Source organism: Miscanthus floridulus, chromosome 15 (genome assembly GCF_019320115.1).
Source record: "Miscanthus floridulus cultivar M001 chromosome 15, ASM1932011v1, whole genome shotgun sequence".
Taxonomy (NCBI): domain Eukaryota; kingdom Viridiplantae; phylum Streptophyta; class Magnoliopsida; order Poales; family Poaceae; genus Miscanthus; species Miscanthus floridulus.
Window position 1 is genome coordinate 67,080,030 of NC_089594.1, and position 25,597 is coordinate 67,105,626.

The 25,597-nt window shown below is 45.1% G+C and overlaps 1 long non-coding RNA gene across 1 annotated transcript; it reads right to left on the reverse strand.

Annotated features, from left to right (window-relative positions):
* Window positions 1–21,373: 21,373 nt before the first annotated feature.
* LOC136509234 (uncharacterized) lies at window positions 21,374–22,368 on the reverse strand. The gene is made up of 3 exons (XR_010772281.1): window positions 22,239–22,368; window positions 21,888–21,975; window positions 21,374–21,451 (listed from the first exon to the last, which is right to left on the reverse strand). It is a non-coding gene; the product is annotated as an uncharacterized lncRNA (long non-coding RNA).
* Window positions 22,369–25,597: the final 3,229 nt, after the last annotated feature.

Sequence of the window (25,597 nt, forward strand, 5' to 3'; positions counted from 1 at the left end):
TAGACTTGGTGGTTTTGAGTTCTTCAAGATCTTTCTTGAGCTTTTCATTGTCATTCTTAAGCTTGACAAACTCATCATAATCATCGGCCTCCACCACTTGCTTGTCCTCGCTACTAGAACTTTGCTCAAAGCTCTCAATGATCAAATCATCACATGATGTAGCTATATCAATCTTAACAACATTGTTAGTAGCATCATGTGGCTCATTGGATAAGAATTCTTGAGCCATAACAAGATTATCATGATTGATCTTTAGAGTTGTATATTCTTCTTTTAGCTTGTTATGGCTAGTGATGAGTTCATTGTGTATCCTCTCAAGTTTATCATGTTTATCTCTAAGCTCTTTCTTAGAAGATTTGAGCTCTTTGAGTTTGGATGATATAGCATCATTTGCTTCTCTAAGCTCAATACTAGCCTTTTCGGCCATATCACATTTTGCTAAAAGTGAATCATTCTTAGCTTCTAGCTTTTCATTCTTAGCTCTAGTCTTTATAATGATCTTAGTGTATTGTTTTAGCAATCTAGCAAGATCATCATAAGAAGGTGATTCATATTCATCATCATCACTATCACTATGATCATTACTAGCATGTTCATTGTGGCAGAACCTCCTAAGGAATTGGGCCCACATGCACCTATCGTTGTCTTGATAGACCTTGGATAGCGTAAACGAGTTCCCAACAACTCAACAGGTCTATCGGGTGTCCTCGGGAAACCCAAATCATCCATGATTCTCTTTTTAAATAGGATCCCAATCACAGTCATTGCAGATTACAATAGTTTATTCAAATATATACATCAGAGTAAAAGATAGCGGAAGTCTTAAGATAACATAGTTTACAAACTAGTTGTTTTCAAACTTACAATACCATAAGTGTCATACAAACATAGTAGCGGGATAATATTACATTAACTTTATTTATCATACAAACTAGTGTCTTGTCCAAAGGCCATTCATCATTCCTCATCGTCATTGACTTCAAACACCGACATGCAGCAGGGACCAAAGCAAGCCTACGCATGCGACTCACCTGCAACAAGGGTTAACAAACCCTGAGTACAAAAGTACTCAACAAGACTAACCCGACGTAAAGGGGTGTAAGACTTTTAGAGATGCAGGGTTTGGGGCAAGGTAAGGATGTAGCAAAATTCAAAGTCCTTTCCCAAAAGCTTACTATTCTTATCCTATTTTCAAGTTTTACCCCTAAGTCCTTTTAGTTCATTATCTCAACTAAATGTACATTTCCCATATTCCATTCCTTCTCATTCCATTCTTTCCACATATTTTAGTAATTCACCAGTCCTGCATTGCTTCTGTAATGAATCGAGTCTCCATATCCGCGAAGCACCGACAATTCGAATTGATTCAAGTCCTAGCTAGGGATTCCTTATCACACGGCATATGTAGAACTTAATCTTGCATATATCAACCTTGCTACCGGATCCTCCTATACTAAGCCATCTCCACGCCACCCGAGAGTACAGCACACCTCAAATCTGGCCACATTCTAGCCACGAGGGTACACGCTACTCCTGCCATCTCTCCACTCCTAGTGCATGGGTATTCGTCTTAGTATCAGGATTAGCCAAAGTAGGCTTACCGGAGTATGTGACCAGTACTACAAAGTGTCTCGTTCAGAAGATCCACAATGAGTGGCCTTTAAGCGACATAGTCAGCAACATTACCCAACATTCAAGATAAGTCACCTGACTAGTCTCTAGTTCATTCAACCTTCTTTCTTTCTTTGGCCAGTATGCCATCTTTGATTATATCAAAACTTTTACTTTGAAATCCTACCATAAAGCATACTAAGCATTCTACGCCTTTGTAAATGAAAACATCTTCAAGGATGGTAAACAATTATCAAGGTAGGTAATGCATCAAGTAGGTAACATTTGAATTAATCAACTTAATGCAATAAGTAACATAGGTGTTAAACTTTTCAAAGTAAGCAAGGTAATGGTTTAATGCATAAACTGGGGCTTGCCTTCGTTGACGATCTCAGGTTCCGGATTAGTACCACAATTATCGAATCCCATGACAACCGGGGATTCTTCCAGAACTTGCTCAACTAGAATTGTTTCACTCTCGGATTCTACATGAAATGATAACATATGCTTTAACATGATGATAATGTAAACATGATGCTTTCATGGTATATGAAATGTAAAAACACCTCGAAAATGATTTTCCTTCACGGTACAGTTGCAAGCCAACAAAACCAACTGGCAATTCTACCGTCAAGAACCACACATGTGAATTGACCAAATGAATCTTGAAACCCTAATAGTCACAAAACATGACCAAAACAAGATTCAACCCTAATCAAACACTTAGGGTTTGCGTTTATTTATTTTTGAATTAATTTGGAAATAAGCCCAAAAATGAACTTGTTCCAAATGACCTCAAAATTTTATGTAAGCTTCCTTATGTCAAATTAGTGTACCAAAACAAATTTCATAATTTTTGGAATTATCCAGTGGCCTAAAAAATTATGGAAATTGCATTTATCAATTAATGGACTGAATATTTGAACATTAAAAATTTATTCAAATATCAAGTTTCATATTTTTAAACCATACTAGAACATGTACAAAAGCTACACACAAAATTTCAGAATTTTTGGAGCTATGATTATTTTTCTACAAATTCCCAAAGTTTTAGCACTATTCAAAATCAAAAAATAACAAAACACACTATTCTCTCTCTTGCTCTCACTGACAGCTGGCCCCCACCTGTCATCCCCAACCTCGGGCATTGACTATGGCTGCGACGGCGCTGATCGGCGCAAACTCGCCGTCGGTGAGTCTAACAGCGACGGCCAAAGCACGAACATGCTCACAAGAGCTAGGCGCATCGATCAGTGGCACTTTGGAGGTCGATTACGACATGGAACAAAGCTAACACCGGCCATGGCGGACGTGGTGGCACGGCAACATTACCCCGGCGAAACAAGGCCAGTAATGGTGAAATAGAGAGTACAGGAAGCATCAGTGGCTCACCCCGATCGTGTTGAAGCAACAGGCGAGACTGGAGAAGCTACGGTGACTCGTTTCTACGGTGACCGAGATCACGGCGGAGCGGACCTCGTTGACGATAGCGTTTCGACGACTGTAGTGGGCAAAATGAACATGCAAGAGTGGAATGAGCACTACAGCATCGAGACAAATCCATAGAGTCAACCAGCAAGGGCAACGGCTCACCGGACGAGGCTGGCCATGGTGAATCGGAGCTTCTGTTGAGATCGCCGGCCGCGAGGAAGATGAATGTGTACAGCGAGCTCTCGGCGAAATCAGGTGGTAGCAACAGCTCAGTCAGATGTGCAAGGAGTAGGCGAAACTAGAACACGGCTTTTCCAGGGCCAACTTGCGCTGAGGGGACAAGAGAAGCTCGCCGGAGTTGAGACGGCAGCGTCGGGAAAACAGAGTGAAGGAAGAGAAATAAACGGCGTCATCTGGTTCTTATAGCTCGGCCAAGAGCACGCGGACTCGACACGCAGCGTGCTCCCTGCGCCAGTGTGAAGCCAAAGGCAGTCACAGGCGCGCCTGGAAGGCTGGAGAAAGGACGTCGGCGGTGAGGCGGTGACGCCCTGTAGTTATCTGAATTTTTGAAATAATTATAGATTTGCCACTGCGTCTATTTCTCAAATTACTCCCAAATTTTCTAAAGAAGTTGAAAATCTCCAAAAATGAAAGTTGCTCAACTTTTCAAACTCTACAACTTTGCTTCAAGGAACATTTTCAAATTCTGCCTACATTTTGAAATTTGAATTTGGGGTGCATTTAAGCATTTGAATCATTTCAAAATTACTCCAAATTTTATATGTAAACTTGAAAAACTTTGAATACCAAAGTTAATCCTTATGAAATAATCTTCAACTTTGCTTTTTGCCTCAACCCCAAATTCCAAATGGATTTTGAATTAGATAAAAGGGGCAAAAAGGACTTTTGTGATTTGAATTTGAATTCAAATTTGATTTGTTTTCCTTTTACTTTAACTTTGATTTTTGACCAGTAACATGGCCCATTAGGGTTATTTGAGTCAAATGACACATGACCTCACATGATCACATGAAATTTGACCTTTGTGGTCATGATCTTTATTTAGGGTTTTGAATCACATCACATAAAATAACAACATTATGAAATAAAGCTTATTTAGTGAATGCATTCAAAATTTTCTACTTTATGAATGTCTTGCAATGCATATGATGACATGCCAAATTTTAGTGCTAGGTCAAAACACCAGAGGTGTTACATTCATCACCACTACTATCATCATCATTTGATACCTTGCGTTCACCCTTGGCCATGAGGCATAGGTGTGTAGAGGATGATGGCGGTGGTGGCGGTGAAGATGATGAAGAGTCATTAACAATTGCGGCCACCTTCTCGTTGTCACTATCATCATCAGATGAGCCACTAGAAGAATCAATGTTCGTGAGCCAATCACCGACGATGTATGCCTTTTCACTCTTCTTCTTCTTGTGGAAGTCTTTCTTCTTGCCATCTCTCTTCTTGTATGGCTTGTTTTTCTTCTTCTCATCTTCTTCTTCATTACTTGAGTCATCTTTCTTGCCCTTGTACTTGTTCTTGAACTTATCTTTCTTGGGCTTGGTGCATTGGTGTGCTAGATGACCAAGTTCTCCACAATTGTAGCAATCCATCTCGAAGATTGGCTGAAGAACTTCTTCTTCTAGAGCTAGTGAAGAACTTCTTCTTCTTGCCATCGAACTTGATGCCACTCTTGTTGAGTATAACACCTCTGGTGTTTTGACCTAGCACTAAAACTTGACATGCCATCATATGCATTGCAAAGCATTCATGAAGTAGAAAATTTTGAATGCATTCACTAAATAAGCTTTATTTCATAATGTTGTTATATTATGTGATGTGATTCAAAACCCTAAATAAAGATCATGACCACAAGGGTCAAATTTCATGTGATCATGTGAGGCCATCTGTCATTTGACTCAAACAACCCTAATGGGCCATGTTACTGGTCAAAAATCAAAGTTAAAGTAAAAGGAAAACAAACCAAATTTGAATTCAAATTCAAATCATAAAAGTCCTTTTTGCCCCTTTTGACTAATTCAAAATCCACTTGGAATTTGGGGTTGTGGCAAAAAGCAAAGTTGAAGATTATTTTATAAGGATCAACTTTGGTATTCAAAGTTTTTAAAGTTTACATATAAAATTTGGAGTAATTTTGAAATAATTCAAATACTCAAATGCACCCCAAATTCAAATTTCAAAATGGAGGCAGAATTTGAAAATGTTCCTTGAAGCAAAGTTGTAGAGTTTGAAAAGTTGAGCAACTTTTATTTTTGGAGATTCAACTTCTTTAGAAAATTTGGGAGTAATTTGCAAAATTAATGCAGTGGCAATTCTGTAAATACTTCAAAATTTAAAATCAGCCGAGCGCCACCTCTCTGCTTGCCGCCGGCGCCACGCGATCGTCGCCGCCGATCGATTTGCATCGCTTCCTCGCGCGTTGACACGCAGCCGGCACCGTGGTGAGTTCGTTCATGCGCTGTCGACGCCGGGCAACCCCTTCCCGTCTATAAATAGCAGCAACCGCCGCCATCGTCCCTGTTTTTCCCCTCTGCTCTGCTCCACCGCCAGTCAGCTCCGCTGCTCACCGTAGCCACCGTCGAGCAGCGTCCGTCATGTCCAGCTATGCCAACGCGACCGCCTCGGTCTTGTGCTCCTCTTCGGCTTGCTCACGTTGCTTGGGTTGGCCGGAATCGCCCGGCGCAACGTCTTCTTCCCCGAGACCGGCCGAAGCTCCGCCACCATCGACTCGACGTGGCTAGGCTGCTCCAGACCGTCTCCGTCTTCACCAAATGCACCGGCGTGATCGTGGTGAGCTACTGAACGTGATGCTCACTTCGCTTTTGACTCTACTACACCGTTGACGGAGTTATGCCGTGCGCCATTGTGCCCAAGCCACCATGGCAGGCGTGGAGCTCTCTCCGTTGCACCTGCTGCCGTTCTGAGGATCGGGATGGATTCATAGGATGGTGTAGATCATTTAGGTGCGGTCTGCCTTGCCAGAGCGTCGCCGTCGGCACGTTTTGGGCTGGCCAGTGATGGCAGCGCTGCCGTGTCCTTTGATGTGTCACTGACGAGTGGGGTCAGATTGTCAGTGAGAGAGAATGAGAAGAACAGTAAGGTTTTGTTATTTTCTGATTTTGAATAGTGCTAAATCTTTGGAAATTTATAGGAAAATAATCATAGCTCCAAAAATTCTGAAAATTTGTGTGTAGCTTCTGTACATGTTCTAGTATGGTTCAAAAATTTGAAACTTGAAATTTGAATAAATGTTTAATGTTCAAATATTCAGTCCATTAATTAATAAATGCAATTTCCATGATTTTTGTAGGCCACTGTATAATTCCAAAAATTATGAAATTTGTTTTGGTACACTAATTTGACATGAGGAAGCTTACATAAAATTTTGAGGTCATTTGGAACAAGTTCATGTTTGGGCTTATTTCCAAATTAATTCAAAAATAAATAAAAGCAAACCCTAAGTGTTTGATTAGTGTTGAATCATTTTTTGGTCATCATGTTTACATCATCATCATCTTAAAAGCATATGTTATCATTTTGTGTAGAACCCGAGAGTGAAACGATTCTAGTTGAGCAAGTTCTGGACGAATCCCCGGTTGTCACGGGATTCGATAATTGTGGTACTGATCTGGAACCTGAGATCGTCAAAGAAGGCAAGCCCCGGTTTATGCATTAAACCCTTACCTTGTTTACTTTGAGAAGTTTATCACCAATGTTACCTATTGCATTAAGTTGATTTATTTAAATGTTACCTACTTGATGAAGGCCACTCATTGTGGATCTTCTGAACGAGACACTTTGTAGTACTGGTCACATACTCCGGTAAGCCTACTTCGGCTAATCTGATACTAAGACGAATGCCCACGCACTGGGAGTGGAGAGATGGCGGTAGTAGCGTGTACCCTCATGGCTGGAATGTGGCCGGATTTGAGGTGTGCTGTGCTCTCGGGTGGCGTGGAGACGGCTTAGTATAGGAGGATCCGGTAGCGAGGTTGATATATGCAAGATTTAGTTCTACATATGTCGTGTGATAAGGAATCCCCAGCTGGGACTTGAATCAATTCGAATTGCCGATGCTCCACGGACATGGAAACTCGATTCATTACAGAAGCAATGCATGACTGGTGAATTACTAAAACATGAGAAAAAGAATGGAATGAGAAGGATTGGAATATGGGAAATGTACATTTAGTTTGAGATAATGAACAAAAAGGACTTAGGGGTAAAATTTGAAAATAGGATAAAAAATAGTAAGCTTTTGGCAAAGAACTTTTGAATCTTGCTACATCCTTACCTTGTCCCAACACCTGCATCTTTAAAGTCTTTCACCCCCTGTTACGTCGGGTTAGTCTTGTTGAGTACTTTTGTACTCAGGTTTTGTTAAACCTTGTTGCAGGTGAGTCGCATGCGTAGGCTTGTTTTGGTCCCTGCTGCATGTCTGTGTTTGAAGTCAATGACGATGAGGGGTGATGAATGGCCTTTGGACAAGGCACTAGTTTGTATGATAAATAAAGTTAATGTAATATTATCCTGCTACTATGGTTGTATGACACTTATGGTATTGTAAGTTTGAAAACAACTGGTTTGTAAACTATGTTATCTTAAGACTTTCGCTATCTTTTACTCTGATGTTTATATTTGAATAAACTGTTGTAATCTGCAATGTCTGTGATTGGGATCCTGTTTGAAAAGAGAATCGTGGATGATTCGGGTTTCCCGAGGACACCCGATAGACCTGTTGAGTTGTTGGGAACTCGTGTACGCTATCAAAGGTCTGCTAAGACAATGATAGGTGCATGTGGGCCCGATTCCTCAGGAGGTTCTGCCACATTGAGCTTCTTTAGCATCTTGGTGGTTTTTCTCACCATGAGAGCAAGACTTGCATCATCAACTTCATCATCACTTGAGCTCTCATACTCAAGTCTTGCTTTGCCCTTCTCTTGGCTAGATTTGAATGCTAAGTCCTTTTCTTTCTTCTTTATAGAGGATGAGCCATCTTGAGGTGTGATGTGCATGTACATCTCATGAGCATTGATCTTTCCCAAGATTTGTGTTGGTGTAGCGGTGGAAAGATCACCTTGATGAAGCATGGTTACAATATACCCATATTTGTTAATGGGGAGGACACTCAAGATCTTTCTTACAACATCGAATGGTTGCATTTGAGTGAGTCCAAGCCCATTGACTTCCTCTGCAAGAACATTCAAGCGTGAATATATTTCATTAGCACATTCTTTAGGAAGCATCTCAAAAGAGTTAAGCTTTTTCATGACAAGATGATAGGGTTCCTCATGCTCACTCTTTGTTCCCTCATGGAGTGCACAAACGTCTGACCATAGTGCATGGGCGTCTTTGTGGTTCCTCACCCAGTTAAACACATCTTTGCAAAGACCTCTAAAGATGGTGTTTCAAGCCTTTGCATTTCATTTCTCATAATTCACCTCATCACCTTGTAGGTTAGTACCATCCCGAGGTTTTGGGAAGCCTTGTGAGGAGGCTCTAAGTATTCCAACATCTAGAACTTCTAAGTACGCCTCCATGCGAATTTTCCAATATGGAAAATCATCCCCCTTAAAGATAGAAGGAGGTCCATCCCTATGAGACATCTTTCTCTAGGCGGTTAAGCCTAAATACATGAGCACGAGGCTCTGATACCAATTGAAAGGATCAAGATGCCCAAGAGGCCGGGTGAATTGGGCGAATTCTAAATTTCTTTGCAATAATTAAATCCTATTGTTTGCCCAATTAACCCCTTGTGCCTAGAAAGTATTTCTAAAGTTCTATCGCACAAAAAGTCTTACAACCTAAGTTCCAATCCTACTCTAGCATGGCAATTCTATGAATGTAAAGACAAGTATTGAATTGCTGAAAGTAAATGCTCAAAGTAAATGCTCAAAGTAATGAGAGAAGGAGCAACGTGGTGATGTTTTGCCAAGGTATCGGAGAGTCGCCACTCCCCACTATTCTTCGTTGGAGCACCCGCACAAGGGTGTAGCTCCCCCTTGATCCTCGCAAGGATTAAGTGCTCTCTACGGGTTGATTATTCAACACTCTATCGCGGTGAATCACCCATAACCGCTCACAACTTGAGTTGGGTCATCCACAAGCTCCGCTGGATGATCACCAAGCTCGCAATCACCACCAAGCCATCTAGGTGATGGCGATCACCAAGAGTAACAAGCACGAACTCTCACTTGACCACGACAATCCTAATGAGAAGGGTGGATACACACTTTGCTACTCTTGATCTCACTAATGAGGGCTCTCTTTGGGATTCTCAAATCTTAATCACCTCACTAGGACCTTGCTCTTCTTGGCACTCTCAAAGGTGTTTCTTAGCTGATGAAATAAGCAAAAGTACCCCCACACACGAATGGAGGAAGTATTTATAATATGGGCTAAAAAACAAACCGTTATGTGCCTCTATAGGGTGACCGGACGCTCCGGTCATGTTGACCAGACGCGTCGGTCAGTTCACCCCAAACTCTAGTGTTTAAAGTGTGATCGGACACTGGCCAATGTTCGGTCAGCACTGACCGGACATGTCCGGTCGAGATTTTCCCTCTCTGGAATCTTACTGGAGTCAACCGAACGCTGGCCCTCAGCGTCTGGTCACTTCTAGATGACTTCACTTTGATCAAATGAACTGACCGGACTCTGCGCCAGTGTCTGGTCACACCGAAGCTAGCGTCCGATCAGTATTTGACCCTCCATTCACTTTCAACTTTCGAACGTACATGAATGAAGTTTGCTCCAATGGATCTAAGGGCTTTTTAGGAGCTACCTAGTGCTAGGTTTAGCAAGTGTGCACCACACCTAACCCACTAGACCTCACCTAGGTCAAGCTACCCGTCCATACCCCCCTTAATAGTATGGCCAAAGGAAAAACAAAGTCCTAAACTACTCTAAGTGTCTCTTCAACACCAAATGACACTTAGAACTAGTCCATCCTTAACCTTGTCGTCCATCCTTTGAAAACTGAAACAATTTCCATCGTAGGGGCATGACCACCATGATAGCCTAATCGATCTCCATTACCATGACCTAACTTAATTGCCTCTGCAAAACACACGTTAGTCATAGTAATCATGTATTGTCATTAATCACCAAAACCCAACTAGGGGCCTAGATGCTTTCACGGGTGTATTGCTATGAAGGATGAGATTGAGCACTAAATCACTACAATGCTCAACTCCAGCATTGTGAAACCTAGTCAAAGCCCCTTCTCCTCTTCTATACTCCTTATCAAGAACAAGGACGGGACATACCAGTTTTGCATGGATTTCAGGCATCTCGACGCCATCACAGTAAAGGCAAAGTACCTAGTGCTGGTGATCGAGGAACTTTTGGATGAGCTGCATGGGGCATCCTGGTTTTCAAGCTTGGACTTGACAGTAGGATATCATCAAATTCGCCTAAAGCTGGGTGAAGAACCTAAAATGGCATTCCAAACTCATACAGGACAGTATGAATTCTGCGTGATGGCGTTTGGATTGACTAGAGCACCAGCTATGTTCCTGAAGGCCATGAACATCACATTGGGGCCATTACTGCGCAAGTGCATGCTAGTATTCTTTGATGATATCTTGATATTCAGTCGGACTTTGGAAGAACATATTAAACATGTATGCCTACTGCTGCAACGGGATAGATGGCAAGTTAAATTCTCCAAGTGTGTCTTCACTCAGCGATAGTTGCATTATCTAGGACATATTATCTCTGCACAAGGAGTTGCCACTGATCTGAACAAAGTGTAGGCAGTGTTGCAATGGCCAACTCCTACCTCTATCAAGGAATTGACAAGCTTCTTGGGATTGGTGGGCTATTACCGTTGCTTCGTGAGCCATTTTGGTATGCACGAAATCGGAGCTAAGGTCAAAGCTTTCTTGAGGGCCGAAAATCAGTGAGGGGCACGATTCGTGTGGACTAAGGTTCAGGAGCAATCATTTTTACCCTCAAGAAAGCTCTGACCTCAGCTCCGGTTTTGGCCATGCCCAACTTTTCCAAGCCCTTCATCATCGAGACTAATGCTAGTGGAACTGGTGTCGGTGCAGTATTGATGCAACAGGGCCATCCTCTGGCATTCCTGAGTAAATCTCTGAGTCCTCGTTTATAGGGCCTGTCCACTTATGAAAAAGAGTATCTGGCAATTCTAATGGCCATTGAGCAATGGCACAGTTACCTACAGCTGGCTGAATTTCAGATCCTGACTGATCACAAGAGCTTAGTACAGTTGGAAGAACAACGTCTTCATACTCCATGGCAGCAAAAGGTTTATACTCGGCTCCTTGGCCTACAATATCGCATTGTGTACAAGAAAGGCATTGATAATGGAGCGGCCGATGCTTTGTCATGAGTTCTAGTAGTGCAATGTGCTGCCATGTCTGTCTGTCAACTAGCATGGTTGCTTGAAGTACTGCAGTCTTATGACAGTGACCCTATGACTCAAGAATTGTTGGCAAAGCTCTCAGATACCTCTGTGTCTACACCTAATTAGACTCTACAAGATGTTCTTATTTGTTACAAGGGCCGTATATGGGTTGGGAATGATGTTGCCTTACGTCTAAAATTATTGCAAGCATTGCATGCTAGCGTGGTTGGAGGACACAGTGGGGTACCAGTCACTTACCGATGCATTAAGCAGCATTTTTATTGGCCTGGTTTGAAGGCCGTAGTGTGTGCCTTTGTTGCTGAGTGCCAAATATGCTAGCAGATGAAGCCCGACCTCAGCAAGCTTCTGGGACTTCTTCAACCAGTGCCCAAACATGACTGGAAGGTGTTATCTTTGGATTTTGTGGAGGGATTGCCTATGTCTGAAGGGTGCAACTGCATTCTAGTGATCGTGGATCTCTTCAACAAGTATGCCCATTTTTTGAGTCTGCATCACCCCTTCACCGCTGCTACAGTTGCCAAGCTTTTCATTTCTCAGGTCTATCGCCTTCATGGTATGCCTACTACCCTGGTCTCTAATCGCGATAAGATTTTCACCAGTGCTCTATGGCGTGAATTGTTCAAGTTGGCCAAGGTAGAGCTTCACATGAGTACTGCCTACCACCCTCAATCAAACGAGCAGACCGAGCAGGTAAATTAATGTTTGGAGACCTTCTTGCGTTGCTATGTTCATGCTTGTCCCAAACAATGGCATCAGTGGCTTGACTTAGCCAAGTTTTGGTACAACACGAGTTGGCATTCGGCACTGGGGCAATCTCCTTTTGAGGTGCTTTATGGATATGCTCCTACCCATTTTGGCATTAGTTCCATGGATGAGCAGCCTATTACTAACATTGCTAGTTGGCTGCATGATCGAGCTGATGTCTGCAATTATACACCAGCATTTGCTCTGCGCCAAACAGTGTATGAAACATGCTGCTGATAGTCATCATTCAGAATGCTAGTTTCAAGTTGATGATTGGGTCTTCCTCAAGCTTCAACTCTATGTGCAAACATCAGTTACTGATAGAAGCAGTCAGAAGCTAGCTTTCAAGTTCTTTGGACCTTACAAGGTGCTGGAATGTGTTGGCTCGGTCGCTTACACGCTTGAGCTCCCACCGTCATCTATGGTGCATCCAGTCTTCCATGTTTCGCAGCTAAAAAAGGCGGTGGGTGCTCACCACACTGTCACTACAACTCTACCTCCGACGTCTGCTCAATGGAGCATCCCTAAGCACATCCTCCTACGCCATCTGGTGGCACATGGTAAGAAGTTCATTCAGCAGGGTCTTATTCAGTGGTCTAACATGCCAGTTTCTTTAGCCACTTGGGAAGACCTAGAGTATCTGCATCAGTAGTTTCCTCGCACCATTTTGTGGCTGCAACATGGCCCGCAAGGGAGGGGGAATGTCAGCACTACACCAGCTGACACTGATCAGGCATAGAGCTCGGCTTTAGCAAAACCTGACCATTGTCCGACAGCTGGAGCACTGGCTTCAGATGGGCCATAGGAAGACCGGCCGAAGAGGTCCAGGACTGGCAACCCACGCTACATCGGGCCAAAATGGATATCCATGTGACCCAGCAACAGAGGGCATGTGTGCCGCTGCTTCTGAAGGTGTGTGGTGTGTTTTGCTATATAGGCTAGCACCTTCTTGTGGAAGGCGTCATCATTGATGATTGTAATGAACAAGCTATCCTACTACTAACAACTCATATGTTCCTGCCCAACTGCTGGCTTCCCTTCTCCAATTTTGTTTCCTCTGTTCTTCCCAATCTACTGCTAACAAACAGCAAGGAAGAGAAGGGGCGTGCATACCCGGTGGGTGCTAGTCGCCAGCGTTGGCAACCGGATCTGGCGTCACTGCCTCTGAAGACCTCTGTCGCTTGCTGATGTCGGCGTCTTGGCAACAAGGGCTCCTCCTCCCACCACCACCTTCGGTAGAACCCTCCAAGCCACCGTTGCCGCATGCCTTATCTCCTCGGGCGCTCACGACGACAGTTGGGCGGCGACGTGGCACTAGGCGAGAGTGACGGGAGACGAGTGCAGACAAAAGGAGTGCTTTTCTCTATGGAGACTGAGGAGGGCTGGTGTCCTGTCTGGGGAGCGGCGGCCTGCTGTCGGCGGCGTGGCATTGCGGAGGGGCGGCGTAGGGGAGGAGAGATTACGGCGCGATGAATTGGCTACGACGAGGCCATGAAAGCAAGGGACGACGGTGAGGCATGAGGCTGACGATCAGTGAGGCCACAAGGGTCTAAATCTCATGATGTAACTTGTTGCTTTACTTCTTGTTCAATCCCAACTAGAGCTGGGACTCGGGCCATGCCATTTGAGAGCAGGCCCTAGCATGATCTTTTAGCTCGCCCAAATCACCAAATGCACAGCTTGGCATAAAAAATTCGAGTCGTGTCTAGGATCTTGGTATGTTTGGCAGCATAGTACGACCCGTATTTTGGTATGTGCAAGGCCGGCACAGTACAAAAATAACATGTAAGCATATCTACAATGCTATGATGCAATGTTTTAGTATTTACTATATTACCTTTTATCTAATTCTTAGCTGGATTATAAAAATCCGTCAAAGTTTTCATATAAATGTATGTAAAATATATTTTTTCTCTGTTACAAGTGGACAAAGAAAACAAACAAAGATATTTTCAGATCTGGGACAACATGACAGGAATGTGTGCCAGTGCCATGTGTCGTGCTTTGTCCCGAAGTAAAAACTTGTCGGCACGACCCGACATGCCTTACGTGCCTATAGGTCACAAAACACAAGCCATGTTTGGCGGCATAGTACGACCCGTATTTTGGTATGTGCAAGGCCGGCATGGTACAAAAATAACATGTAAGCATATCTACAATGCTATGATGCAATGTTTTAGTATTTACTATATTACCTTTTATCTAATTCTTAGCTGGATTATAAAAATCCCTCAAAGTTTTCATATAAATGTATGTAAAATATATTTTTTCTATGTTACAAGTGGACAAAGAAAATAAACAAAGATATTTTCAGAGCTAGGCCAACATGACACAAATGTGTGCCAGTGCCATGTGTCGTGCTTTGTGCCGAAGTAAAAACTTGTCGGCATGACCCGACATGCCTTACATGCCTACGGGTCACAAAACACAAGCCATGCCAGCACAACCCAAGTTCTACCTCTAATCCCAACATTCAACTATATATTCGTTGTTTATGTTTCTAGACCATAATATATACTTAGCTTGCTTAGACAAGTAGAAGTTGAGCATGTGATGAGTTTCTCACTGTTCGCGTGAGGTTACGAGTTGCTTGCTTAGTAACGAATTGACAAGAGCTCATGTTTGCCGGATGGAGGGCTCCGGACATACGTGGGCTTCGATTTTTTTTTTTTTTTGAATTAGTAAATATGTCCGTGCGATTTTTTTTTAGAATTAGTAATTATGTCCGTGCGTTGCAATGGGAAAGAAATAAATGCTTGTACGTGAGAGTTATGTTAAAAAAGGAAAAATCATTTATTTGTGTAAATATAATGTTACAATTTGTTCACATAATTTCAAGGGACAGCAGGTCGAACACGTTGCTGCTTTCAATTTATTTAGGATTGGTTCGTACCAGTGTCCCAAAGTTCCCGATACGAAGGGTACGAGAAACAAGTAGGTGAATCGAAAATTTTAAGTCCCCAATTCGTGAGAGTTTATCTCTTCGGGAGGATTGATTCGAAGAGTGGGAAATGGTCCCTAGATAATTTGGACAATATACCTAGAACGTAGCTATAAAATGAGAACATGATTTCGATATATTTATTTACAAAAATATTTATTAGTACTATAATTTTAGATTGCACGGGCTCCCTAAAAAGTAGATTGCATCGAGAATACTAATGCTAATCGTTTATAGATTTGATAAGAAAATACGAATGCATTCTAGCGTTTGGGTTGCAGGTCTATTTGCATTGACTATCTCACTATTAGGACATGGCTCATCGGACTCTAGGCCCATTTGATTGTCAATTGTAGGCCCATTTCTCTCCTCTCCTATCGACTCTACTCATTCATCCGACGCATAAAGTATGGAGCTATCATATAGGAGAAACCAGAGCGTCGCTGCCCTTCGCCAGCACTGCACCGCTCCACCACCAATGTCCGGCTCCAGCGCCGCCCGCCGCCGCCCCTGGCCCTAGCGCCGCGTCGCGCAGCCACCCGAGCACGACGGCGTGCAGCAGAAACCAGTGCCGCACAGATGTGAAGCTTCAGAGGAACCTGCGCTCAACGCCGCGCCGCGAATCTCTGCAGCTCCACTGCGTCGCGATTGCCGTATGCATCCTCTTGATGATCCGGTGTGCTTTGGAACATCATCCCAACTTGCGTCCCCATCATCAATCCATCGATGTGCCGCATCGGGAGACCTGTCCACGCATCGGGAGAGTTGTCCGTGATGGATTCGATTTGGAAAAATCTTTGACGGCTGAAGTTGATCCGTTTTCGTGTCTAACTCATCGTCAAACCACCGTCTAGTTAGGGGAGGCCCGGAAAAAAGAAAAAATCCATGAAAAGAAAAAGGACTAAAACATGGAAACGAAAAAACGTAAACTGTAACCGAGTCATTGTCTTAGTTGCACGAAACATTTCCATACGTTACAACGGGAAGTATAGTTTATTGTACAAGACAGACTACTCTGGTTTCTGCCTTTCTGGACGGCTTGCAACCCGATCATGTTAAGTGTTCCAAATCCTCTTACAATTGAATATTATATAGTACGTAGACATGCATTGCTCTAACTCATATGGACATAGGAGGATTAGAGATTGAACTAATGATATCATGCGTTCCAAATTTCCATGGTAATCCCAACGTTTTAAATGTTCAAGAAGCTAATGTAGTCACCATCCTTCCATGGATGAACGGGGCATTTATATATTTACTATTATTATGGATGACATCTTACACTATGTTATTGACACATGAGTCACTGACATGGTACTTTTTATACCACTCACATCATAATAACGGTAAATATGTAAATAATCCCGAATAAACGTTTGAAAAGCAACGTACTATAGGAGTATACTCCTCCCGCTCACTGCTCAGCGCGGCCAAGTTAATGATGGTAATGTAGTCACCATCCTTCCACGGATGAACGGGGCATTTATATATTTATCATTATTACGGATGACATCTTACACTGTGTCATTAACACATGAGTCACTGATATAGTATTTTTTATACCACTCACATCATAATGATGGTAAATATGTAAATAATCCCGGATGAACGCTTGAAAAGCAACTCTGCTCAATACATGAGTCACTGACATGATACTTTTTATATCACTCACGTTGTAATGATGATAAATATGTAAATAATTCCGTATGAACGCTTGAAAAGCAACGTACTGTAGGAGTATACTCCTCCCGCTCACTGCTCAGCACGGAAAAGTGTTCAATCGGCTGCGCTGCCCACACCCGACCCCATGGCACCTCGTCACGGCTACATACGCCAGTGGAGGAACGGATCCTAACACATCGTCACGCAACCAATCACAACGCCACATTGCAGGTGATCCCAGCCGTCTGTTTCAGACTTGTCTTCGTCTATATTTTCTGGTCTTCCCCTTTCCCTGTGTTCAGCCGCTAGCCCAGTCTTACAGTTGTTTCCAACTCTCTCCCTTCTTTCTTCTATCTGGTAAATCTCTCACTTGGAGATCTCATCGAGCGTCGATGAGAGCTGCTGGAGAGGGGCAGCGTCGCAGCAAGCGACGGCCTGAGTTGGGCCCGATCCATGTCGGCGAGGAGACAGATCTTTATATCGGTTCCCGTATGCATCCGCGATTTATCCGCCTCGTGAACAGAGTGAGGGCGGCATGGGGTTTTCCTTGGAGAAGGACCTGCCATCTCTATGATTTTTTGTGATTTATGCGGGATGCAAGCAGTAGCCACGTTTTGTATAGGAGACAGTAAAATCCGCAATTTTTTGATTCGATTCACAGCTTTAGTCGATTTCTCCTTGTGTTCTCTCTTTTTCTGCGTTGTGCATGTTGATGTTCTTTTGGTCTGAGGATGGGGATTACTATCATGGATTTATGGTGCATGGATTCGGTTGCACACGGGGACACCAGATCAAACAACAGAGCAACGGACTGCAGCAAGTTTGATTCGATTTGGTCTGATATCATCGGCAGTGTCCGTCCTTGGCTTCTTCATCGCCGTAGACTCTGTCTCCAACTCTTTAAGAGGCCGTGGCGGAGGGGAGCCACACCTCGTTCGTCTTGGCGTCGGACTGGTATACGCGGTACAGAGGAAAGACGGCGACGAACTGCTACATCTGAGCACCGGCGGCGCTGCATACAGGGGATCGGCGGCAAGGTCGTACGTAGGAGCGGCGGTGGCGCTGGCAGAGCTGAGCGACGGCGGCGTTGCCGCGCTGGAGGCGCTGCTGCCTGCCGTACGGGAGTCGGGAGCAACGGCGACGCAGGGAGACGGAACGGGTGCTTGGGCTATACAAGGGGAGTGGAGGCGAGATGAGTGGGCTCACGGTTGGGCCACAAAAAAATGGGTCAGACTGGAGGCGTGCCCGTGCAGGGAGACGGGGAGCGGCTGTGGAAAATAGTGATTGGGCCGTTGGGCCAAGAGAATGGACCGGACGAAAATTAGGGTGGAGAGAAATTTTGTCTTTTTAATATATTAGACTAGGTTCGTGCCCGTGCGTTGCTACGGGATAATTAACATTTTATACTAAAAGCACACGGATCGTACGATAAGATAACAATACTGTAAAATTAAATACCAACGTTAAAGTGACATTTAATCTAAAAAGCAAAATTTGTGAAATTAAATACCAACATTAAAGCGGGCGGTCAAGGTTTTGTTTCGCACGAAGGGAGCGAGCACGAGCGATGATTAAATGTCACTTTAACGTTGGTATTTAATTTTATAGTATCGTTATCTTATCGTGCGATCTGTATTTTTTCAGTATAAAATGTTAACTATCCCGTAACCACGCACGGCACGAACCACCTAGTTACATAAAAAAACATGAAACTACATGTACATATCAAAAGAAAAGTGTCCCATGAAACTACATTCCTACAGCTCGTCAGGGCAAAGCTATTTCTACATGAGTGCACACACAGTTCGGCACTCATCAGCTCATACTTCAGTAGATTGCCATAAGAACACACTGCAGAAAGAAACAGGCGCGATCTGATCCGCCATCCGAGTGAGTCTGAAGGTGAAGATGGGCAGGGGAGCTTGTCCATCAGACGGCCACACCTGCAGGTCACGCGCACCACCACCTTGGCACCAGTGCAGGTCACGCTGGACACTTCCACCTCTCGCTCCTTAGCATTCAGCTCTCAACAATACAGATAGGTTGCCAAGTACAAGCCAATGAAGCTAAAGAAATGAACAGCGGCAGTAACAATTCTCTGGAGTAATACAAGAAATGTTCTGCGTGCAGTTAAGATTTCTGGATTGGAATTGGAGTTAACAACCTTTGCACTTAAAGTTTCATGAAAGAAATTTGGCACAGGTTTATCACTTATTTCACACAAAGGAGATCATCAGTTTCAGAAAATTTAGCACATGATAAAAGAAACAGCGGCGAGGAGAGAAATCAAGAAATGCGGGGTGCATTGTTTGAGGAGTTATTGTCTTCCTTCACCTGCATCGATGAATTTTCTGAACCAAGATACAAACCTCTGCCAGGAGATGATGACTTAAAACAATCATACAGCATATGCAAAGAATGGATCACAACATATCTTAACGGAATGAACACAATCTGTTTGAGATGCAAGACCAAGGGCAAGGTCCCGAGGAAGCCCAGCAGCAATTCCACCATCAGTCATGGCCTCTATTTTCAGTTTCACATACAAAAAGAGGCGCATACCTCAAGCCAGTTTAGCATCAAAATATTTATCTTTAGGAGATCAAAACTTTTCCAATGGCACTGAATAATCTTCTTACACAGTTTTCATCATTATGAGTAGTCATATCTCCCAAACACATGACTGAGAAGTAACCACATTGACCAGCAACCAAAGCTTCTTTTGAGAAGTAACCATATGGCAACAGATGATGATTGCAACAGCCAATTAGACACACGTAAACATTCATCCAAAATGGAAATTTAACCGTTGAAAACTTGAGATGACAATGCATTGAGGATAACTACCTTGAGAAACTCCCCAATCAGTTGAGCAGCACCGTGCCCGTGCGCCCGTCGTCGCCCACCAGCGATCACGTAGAATCTATTTACTGAACCAAATCTAACATGCAGGGAAGAGATCAAAACAACGACAGTATGTTTTGCTAAAGACATATTTTTAATACATTGGACATGTCACCATAAGATAATTCGAGCAACCTAAGAGACTAAGGATGACTGAATGAGAAATTAAAAGGTTCAGTAAATAGATAGTATAGGATGTACTGTTTGACTTTCCAACAGTATTTTGGTTAGCTAATAAGAGAGCCGTTACTATACTTATCACGTCAATGGATATTATGAGGAAAAATGACAAGCTGTACTGCTATTGAGCCCAATTGATATGTCTTGTTGTCTGGTTACAATCAAAATGTGCTCTCAAACAAGCATATGAATTCAAATTTGTGGAATCAAAATTCTTCCTGAATGTACCAACGCAGCAGCTCGCACTCAGCGATGCCTTCCCCAGCCTGCACCAGTGGAGGCCAGCGCAACAGCAGCATCAATCAACGAGATATATAGAGAGAAAAAAAAATCAACCTGCAGAAAAGGAGCACACGAACCTTTGGCATGGAGTCACGGCGACCGAATCCAGATGCAGGAGGTCGACCTCCGGGTTGACTGCGCCGCCGGGTGCGGCATCGCCGAGATCATTCCACGCCGAGGACGCCCTGCAGCGCGAGACGGGGAAGAGCGGGGCAGCGGCAGCGCGGCCACGGCGCCGGCGCGGGGTCAGTCGGGACAGGGCAGCAAGTCGGTTCCGCTCCAGATGCGGGAGGTCGACCTCCGCGTCGACTGCGCCACCGGGCGCACCACCGCCGAGATGTCCATGCTGCGGCGCCGGCGTGGGATTTGGAGCGGAGGACTGATTGTGGAGCCAGACGTGGGGGAGCAAGGGAGGGAGACCGGGGAAACCGCGTGCACCCCCGGCGGTGAGATTAGGGCTGTCTCGCGTGCGGAAGGTTTTGTTTCGCACCAGGGAGCGGGGACGAGCGATATTTGTTTCGCACGCCTATCAACGATTCTGTTATGAATTTTTTAGTTGTAGAGAAACAAAGTGGACCATTAGGCAGAATCAACTGGGGAGAGTAATGTTAAGTCTAGCAGATTCATTAATTCAAATGGCAACCAAGACCTTTTTTATGCGGAGTTATTCCTGATTACCAAAACAGAGGAATGAAGCACACCTTTCTAACATATTCTTGCAATCGCAGCAATGCATGAGAATTGTTACATAATTCTTGATTACACATTTAAATGAAACAAAGTGTAAACAGTTTTAAGAATATATGGGGGTAGGTTAGAGGCATTATAAATTTATATAGTGCTGCTCCAGGGCTGCTAATAAAACTCAATCATTCCCAGATTTGTAGCAGTACAAATGTCTAGAAGGTCAGGTGGACTGCGAGGTGCGTGGAAATCCAAAGGAAAAGAAAAGGAAACAGAAGCATATTCTAGTCTGATAAATAGCACACAACTTACTACCTGAAAGATGTGTACAGATATCCATGATCATATCAAATAGCTCGAGAGCGGGATCAGTCAGTTCATTGCTGGGCATGAAGATTGTACTTACCAAAGCTATCCAAAGGAGCAGAAGGTTTATTGACTGTGGTTCACAACAAATCGCTGAACAACCCCATGTGAACTGTCAGCGATTAGTGTGAGGCAGCCTTTTTTTTCTGTCCTGAATGTCCTTATCGCCTATGGAATACAGGGAGCTGTAGTTGTTTGGATCGAAAACTCTGTAATTACTGCAAAGAAGAAGCAAGTAAGCAATGCATATGTTAAATGCCATATTGTTGAGCAAGAATGTTTAGTTTGAAATAAGAGAAATATCATGATAAGCCAACTGGACACCCTATATTTTGTGCTCCAGTGATGTAGGCCATGGATGTATAACAAATGATTCCCTGCACCAAAACTCATCTATAAACATGAAAAATCCTCTCTTGCACCATGGATGTTAATATGACACCCTATCTTAAAGTTGAGTTTTAGTTAGAGTTGCAGCAGGCATTCAGTTGATAAATCAGGAAAACAAATTGGTTACAGTACAATTGTTTGCAATTGTTTAGATCCTACAGCATGAGTCCCGGAGCAGTGCACGGTGAAAGTTTTCATCCACACACACGACTCAAAACCCCATCTCACTATTTCAATAATAAAAAGAACTTGTTTATTACTTACCACAGGTGGCCACTTTGGGAAATTTGACTTGTAATCAGGTAGCGAAGCAATGCCTGGCCAAGTTTCTTCATTTGGAGTGCCCAAAATGCTGCATTAATAGAAGAGAATGCACAACCCATATAAGAATTTTTTTTTCTGCAACATGAAACAGACTAATAAAATGATGACAGGTTCAAAAGGAAAGGAGCAGATACGGAGCATCATGTTAACGGTTCTTTCATATAAATGCTAGCCCAGATGAGATATTTTGGACACTGGAGCACTGATTCATCTCATCAACGAGCAGCAACACAACCACCACTACAGAACTTCTTAGGGTGAGTTTAAGGGCCTTTTAGTCGAACGCCTTACCTGCAGACCGTGAGTTGAGCAGGCTAGTGCATAAAACATATCCTTAATCGGCTCCGGTCGAGCAAATACAGATTCAAGTACAATCCAACATGCCTAGCTGGCTAGCTCGTACAATCAAGGAACAAGCACCACCATCCTCTCTAAGCAGCAGCAACCTGCTCTTAAGGTCTGCCTCATCTACCTAGATGCCTCTGCCCACCTAAGAACTGTGATAGCACACCTCCTGCCCCAAGCATGTGACGATGATTTTCCAGAAATTTTGCAGGAGCTGCGTGCGGTCGAGCGGGCGACTGCTGCCGAGCAGAAACTCAACGCGGCGAAGGCCCACCTGGCAGAGACTGAGGTGGCGCTTAGGAAGTCTCTAGAGGCTCTGAAAGCGGAGTGGAAGGCCCGGTCGGACACCGAGCGAGAGGTCATCGCGCTCCGAGGGCAGATGCTCGAGGTAGAGGAGTCTCGAGAGGGTGACCAGTCAAGAGGAAGGGCTTTCCATTTTCGAAAGCGTCCGCCTTGGTACGTACCTGTTCTGCCCTCAGCTGATGCCTTGAATTTTTCTTTTCCTTGCTCCTGAATTTATTGTCCGTTTCCAGAACTGGGTGGAAAGATCGGCTCTCTAGAGCAAGAGCTGGAGACGGTCAAAGCAGCGGTCAGTTACGACGCGGAGGCGCTAGCCCAATCCCTTGAGGAGCGACGCGCTCTCGAGGGAGAGCTCGACCAGCTTCGCAACATTGCGCAGGTGGTGGTCTCGAAGGTGTTCAGGTCGAGACCGAGCACCAGTATGCCCGCTGTCCAACTGGCGGAGGTCCCGAATGAAGTTCAGGCGCTCATCTCCAATGGCATGTTCTACGGGACATCGGGGGTGCTGACCTCAGTGGCCACCCACTACCTTGATCTGGACTTCGCGGCCATCTGCAGAGGATATGTCGATGCGTGGAGCGCAGACGAGATCCATGCGCTATGGGAAAGTTTGGTGCCGCATGTACAGGTGGTCGCTGAGCAGGTCATCGTGCAGTGGGTGATGGAGGCTTGCCGTTCGACCGTGGCCGCAGATGTGTGCCGGGAAGACGTCGTCCAGCCTGCGGAGGCAGCGGAGGCCGGGTCAGAGGCGAGCGTCGTCCCGCCCCCAACCGAGTCGAACGTCGTCCCGACCATAGCCGAGCCGAGCATCGTTGTCCCAACCACAACCGAGCTGCCTTCGTCCTCACCAACCGCACCGTCAACTAACACAGCCAGGGGCCACAATAGAGTTAGAGTAGAAATAGTCAGTTTATGTAAAAGATGAATTCATGGGGGAGCCCCATGTGAACAGTTTTACATTCATGAATATTTTAAGTTTGTTTTTTATGAAATCACTCGTGAGAGAAAGCTTGTCCCGTCCACCCTTATTTTTATCCTTGCATAGCTTTGTTTTTTGTCCTTTCTTTTTCACACCTGCCCATTGACCCATAGGATGCAACCTTAAGAACCCGGGCGTGGCCCGCGAGGCTCAGTTGCTCGTAACCGTAGGTCGTGGTGGGGTGTGGTCGGTTGAGAGGCTAAAGCGCAAGTTACGTAGGGTAATCAAAAGAACGGGATGCCTTTTCGTTTGGGCGATGCCCTTTTGTTTGGGCGAAAAGTGTTACTACATGATAGTAAAAAATGATACTAAAAAAGGGGTTGGTATCCACCCCTGTGGAGCCCCTGAGTGACCTAGGCCGAGAGTGCTCGGGCTGGGACGCTGTAGGAGCAAGCATTGAATGCAAATAAATGGTAAGACCGAGCTTTAGGGAAAGAAACGACGTAACTGTTTGATGTTCCATATGTTTGGTGAGAACATTGCCGTTGTCATCCTTCACCCGGTAGGCGCCTAGTTGGATCACCTCGGCCACTGCGTATGGTCCTTCTCATGGTGGAGAGAGCTTATGTTTGTCCTTGGTTAACTGGGTCCTTTGGAGTATGAGATCACCGACCTCGAGGATCCTCCCCTTGATTTTTCTTTCATGGTACCTACGGAGAGTTTGCTGGTAACGAGCGGAGTGGATGACGGTCATCTCACGAGCCTCCTCGAGCAGGTCGACTGTGTCTTGCTGAGCCTCCATGGCTCAGTCTCGGTTGAAGGCCTTTACTCTTGGGTCAGAGTGGGCATTCGGTTTAAACCGACGAATCAGTTCGGTTTGTTCGGTTGCTGTAAACTTCGGTTTCCATAGATCAACAACCGATCGGTTTGCCATAGAATAAAAAACCGATGAGTTCGGTGTCGGTTTCGTCGGTTCGGTTTTTCGGTTCTACCGAACCAACCGAGGCGAGCATAGAGGAACAAATCAACAGAGAGAACGGAGAACGGGAGAAGAACAAATCGACAAGGAAAGGTCGCAGATGTTGCACGCTCCGCTGCCCGCATCAGCGAAATCCTGCTCGGCAGCTCTCGGCTTTGAGCTTCGAGCTCTCCGATTCGCCTCCCAGGTGCCGCCGCCCGCCGCGCCGCTGCTCACGCCACCACCGATTCGCCTAGCCTAGCGAGCTGCTGCCGTCGGCCTCGACTGCTGATTCACCGGAAGCGGCCCACCGCTGCCGCGTGCCACCACCACTCGCCGATGCACGCGCGCCGCCCGCAGCTGCTGCCGGAGCCGATGCGCGGTTTCCCCCCGCAGCCGCTACCGCCCCGATGCGCACTCACCGACCGGCCACAGTAGCCGCCGCAGCTAGGATGCGAGCAGGCCGCCGCTGGGAAGTGCGTGGCCCACCGCCGTCGTGCGCGCGGTCACGCCTTGCGCAAGCTCCCGCCGCCACTGTGCCGCTAGGAGCCTAGGATTGGGATGGGATACAGGATAGGTAGGATAGCCTGAGTATTTATTTGGGGCGCTAGTTGGGCTGAAGGATAGAAGGGAGGGCGTCAGCGATTGTTTCTGGCTTTCTGCGATTCAGGCATCCTACGATGCAAACCTCGGTTGTTCGGTTCGGTTCGACGCAGGAATCGAAGCCAACACCGATCACCAAATTGTCTGAAAGCAGAAACCAAAATCGAACCGAAAAACCGAAAAACCAAGAGTTCGGTTTAGTTTCGGTTCGGTTCGGTTCGGTGTTCGGTTTTCGGTGGAAATGTGCCCAGGCTGACTCTTGGGGCACCGTGATCGAGGTCGGATGGCAACACTACTTTGGCTCCATATGCCAGGAAGAAAGGGGTGAACCCCGTGGACCGGTTTGGGGTCGTTCTTAGGCTCCAGAGGATCACTAGGGCCTCTGCAACCCATCGCCCGACATACTTTTTGAGCCGGTCAAAAATGCGGGGCTTGAGTCCTTGGAGGACCATGCCATTGGCCCGCTTGACTTGACCGTTAGTATGCGGGTGTCCGACCGAGGCCCAATCTATCTTGATGCCATAT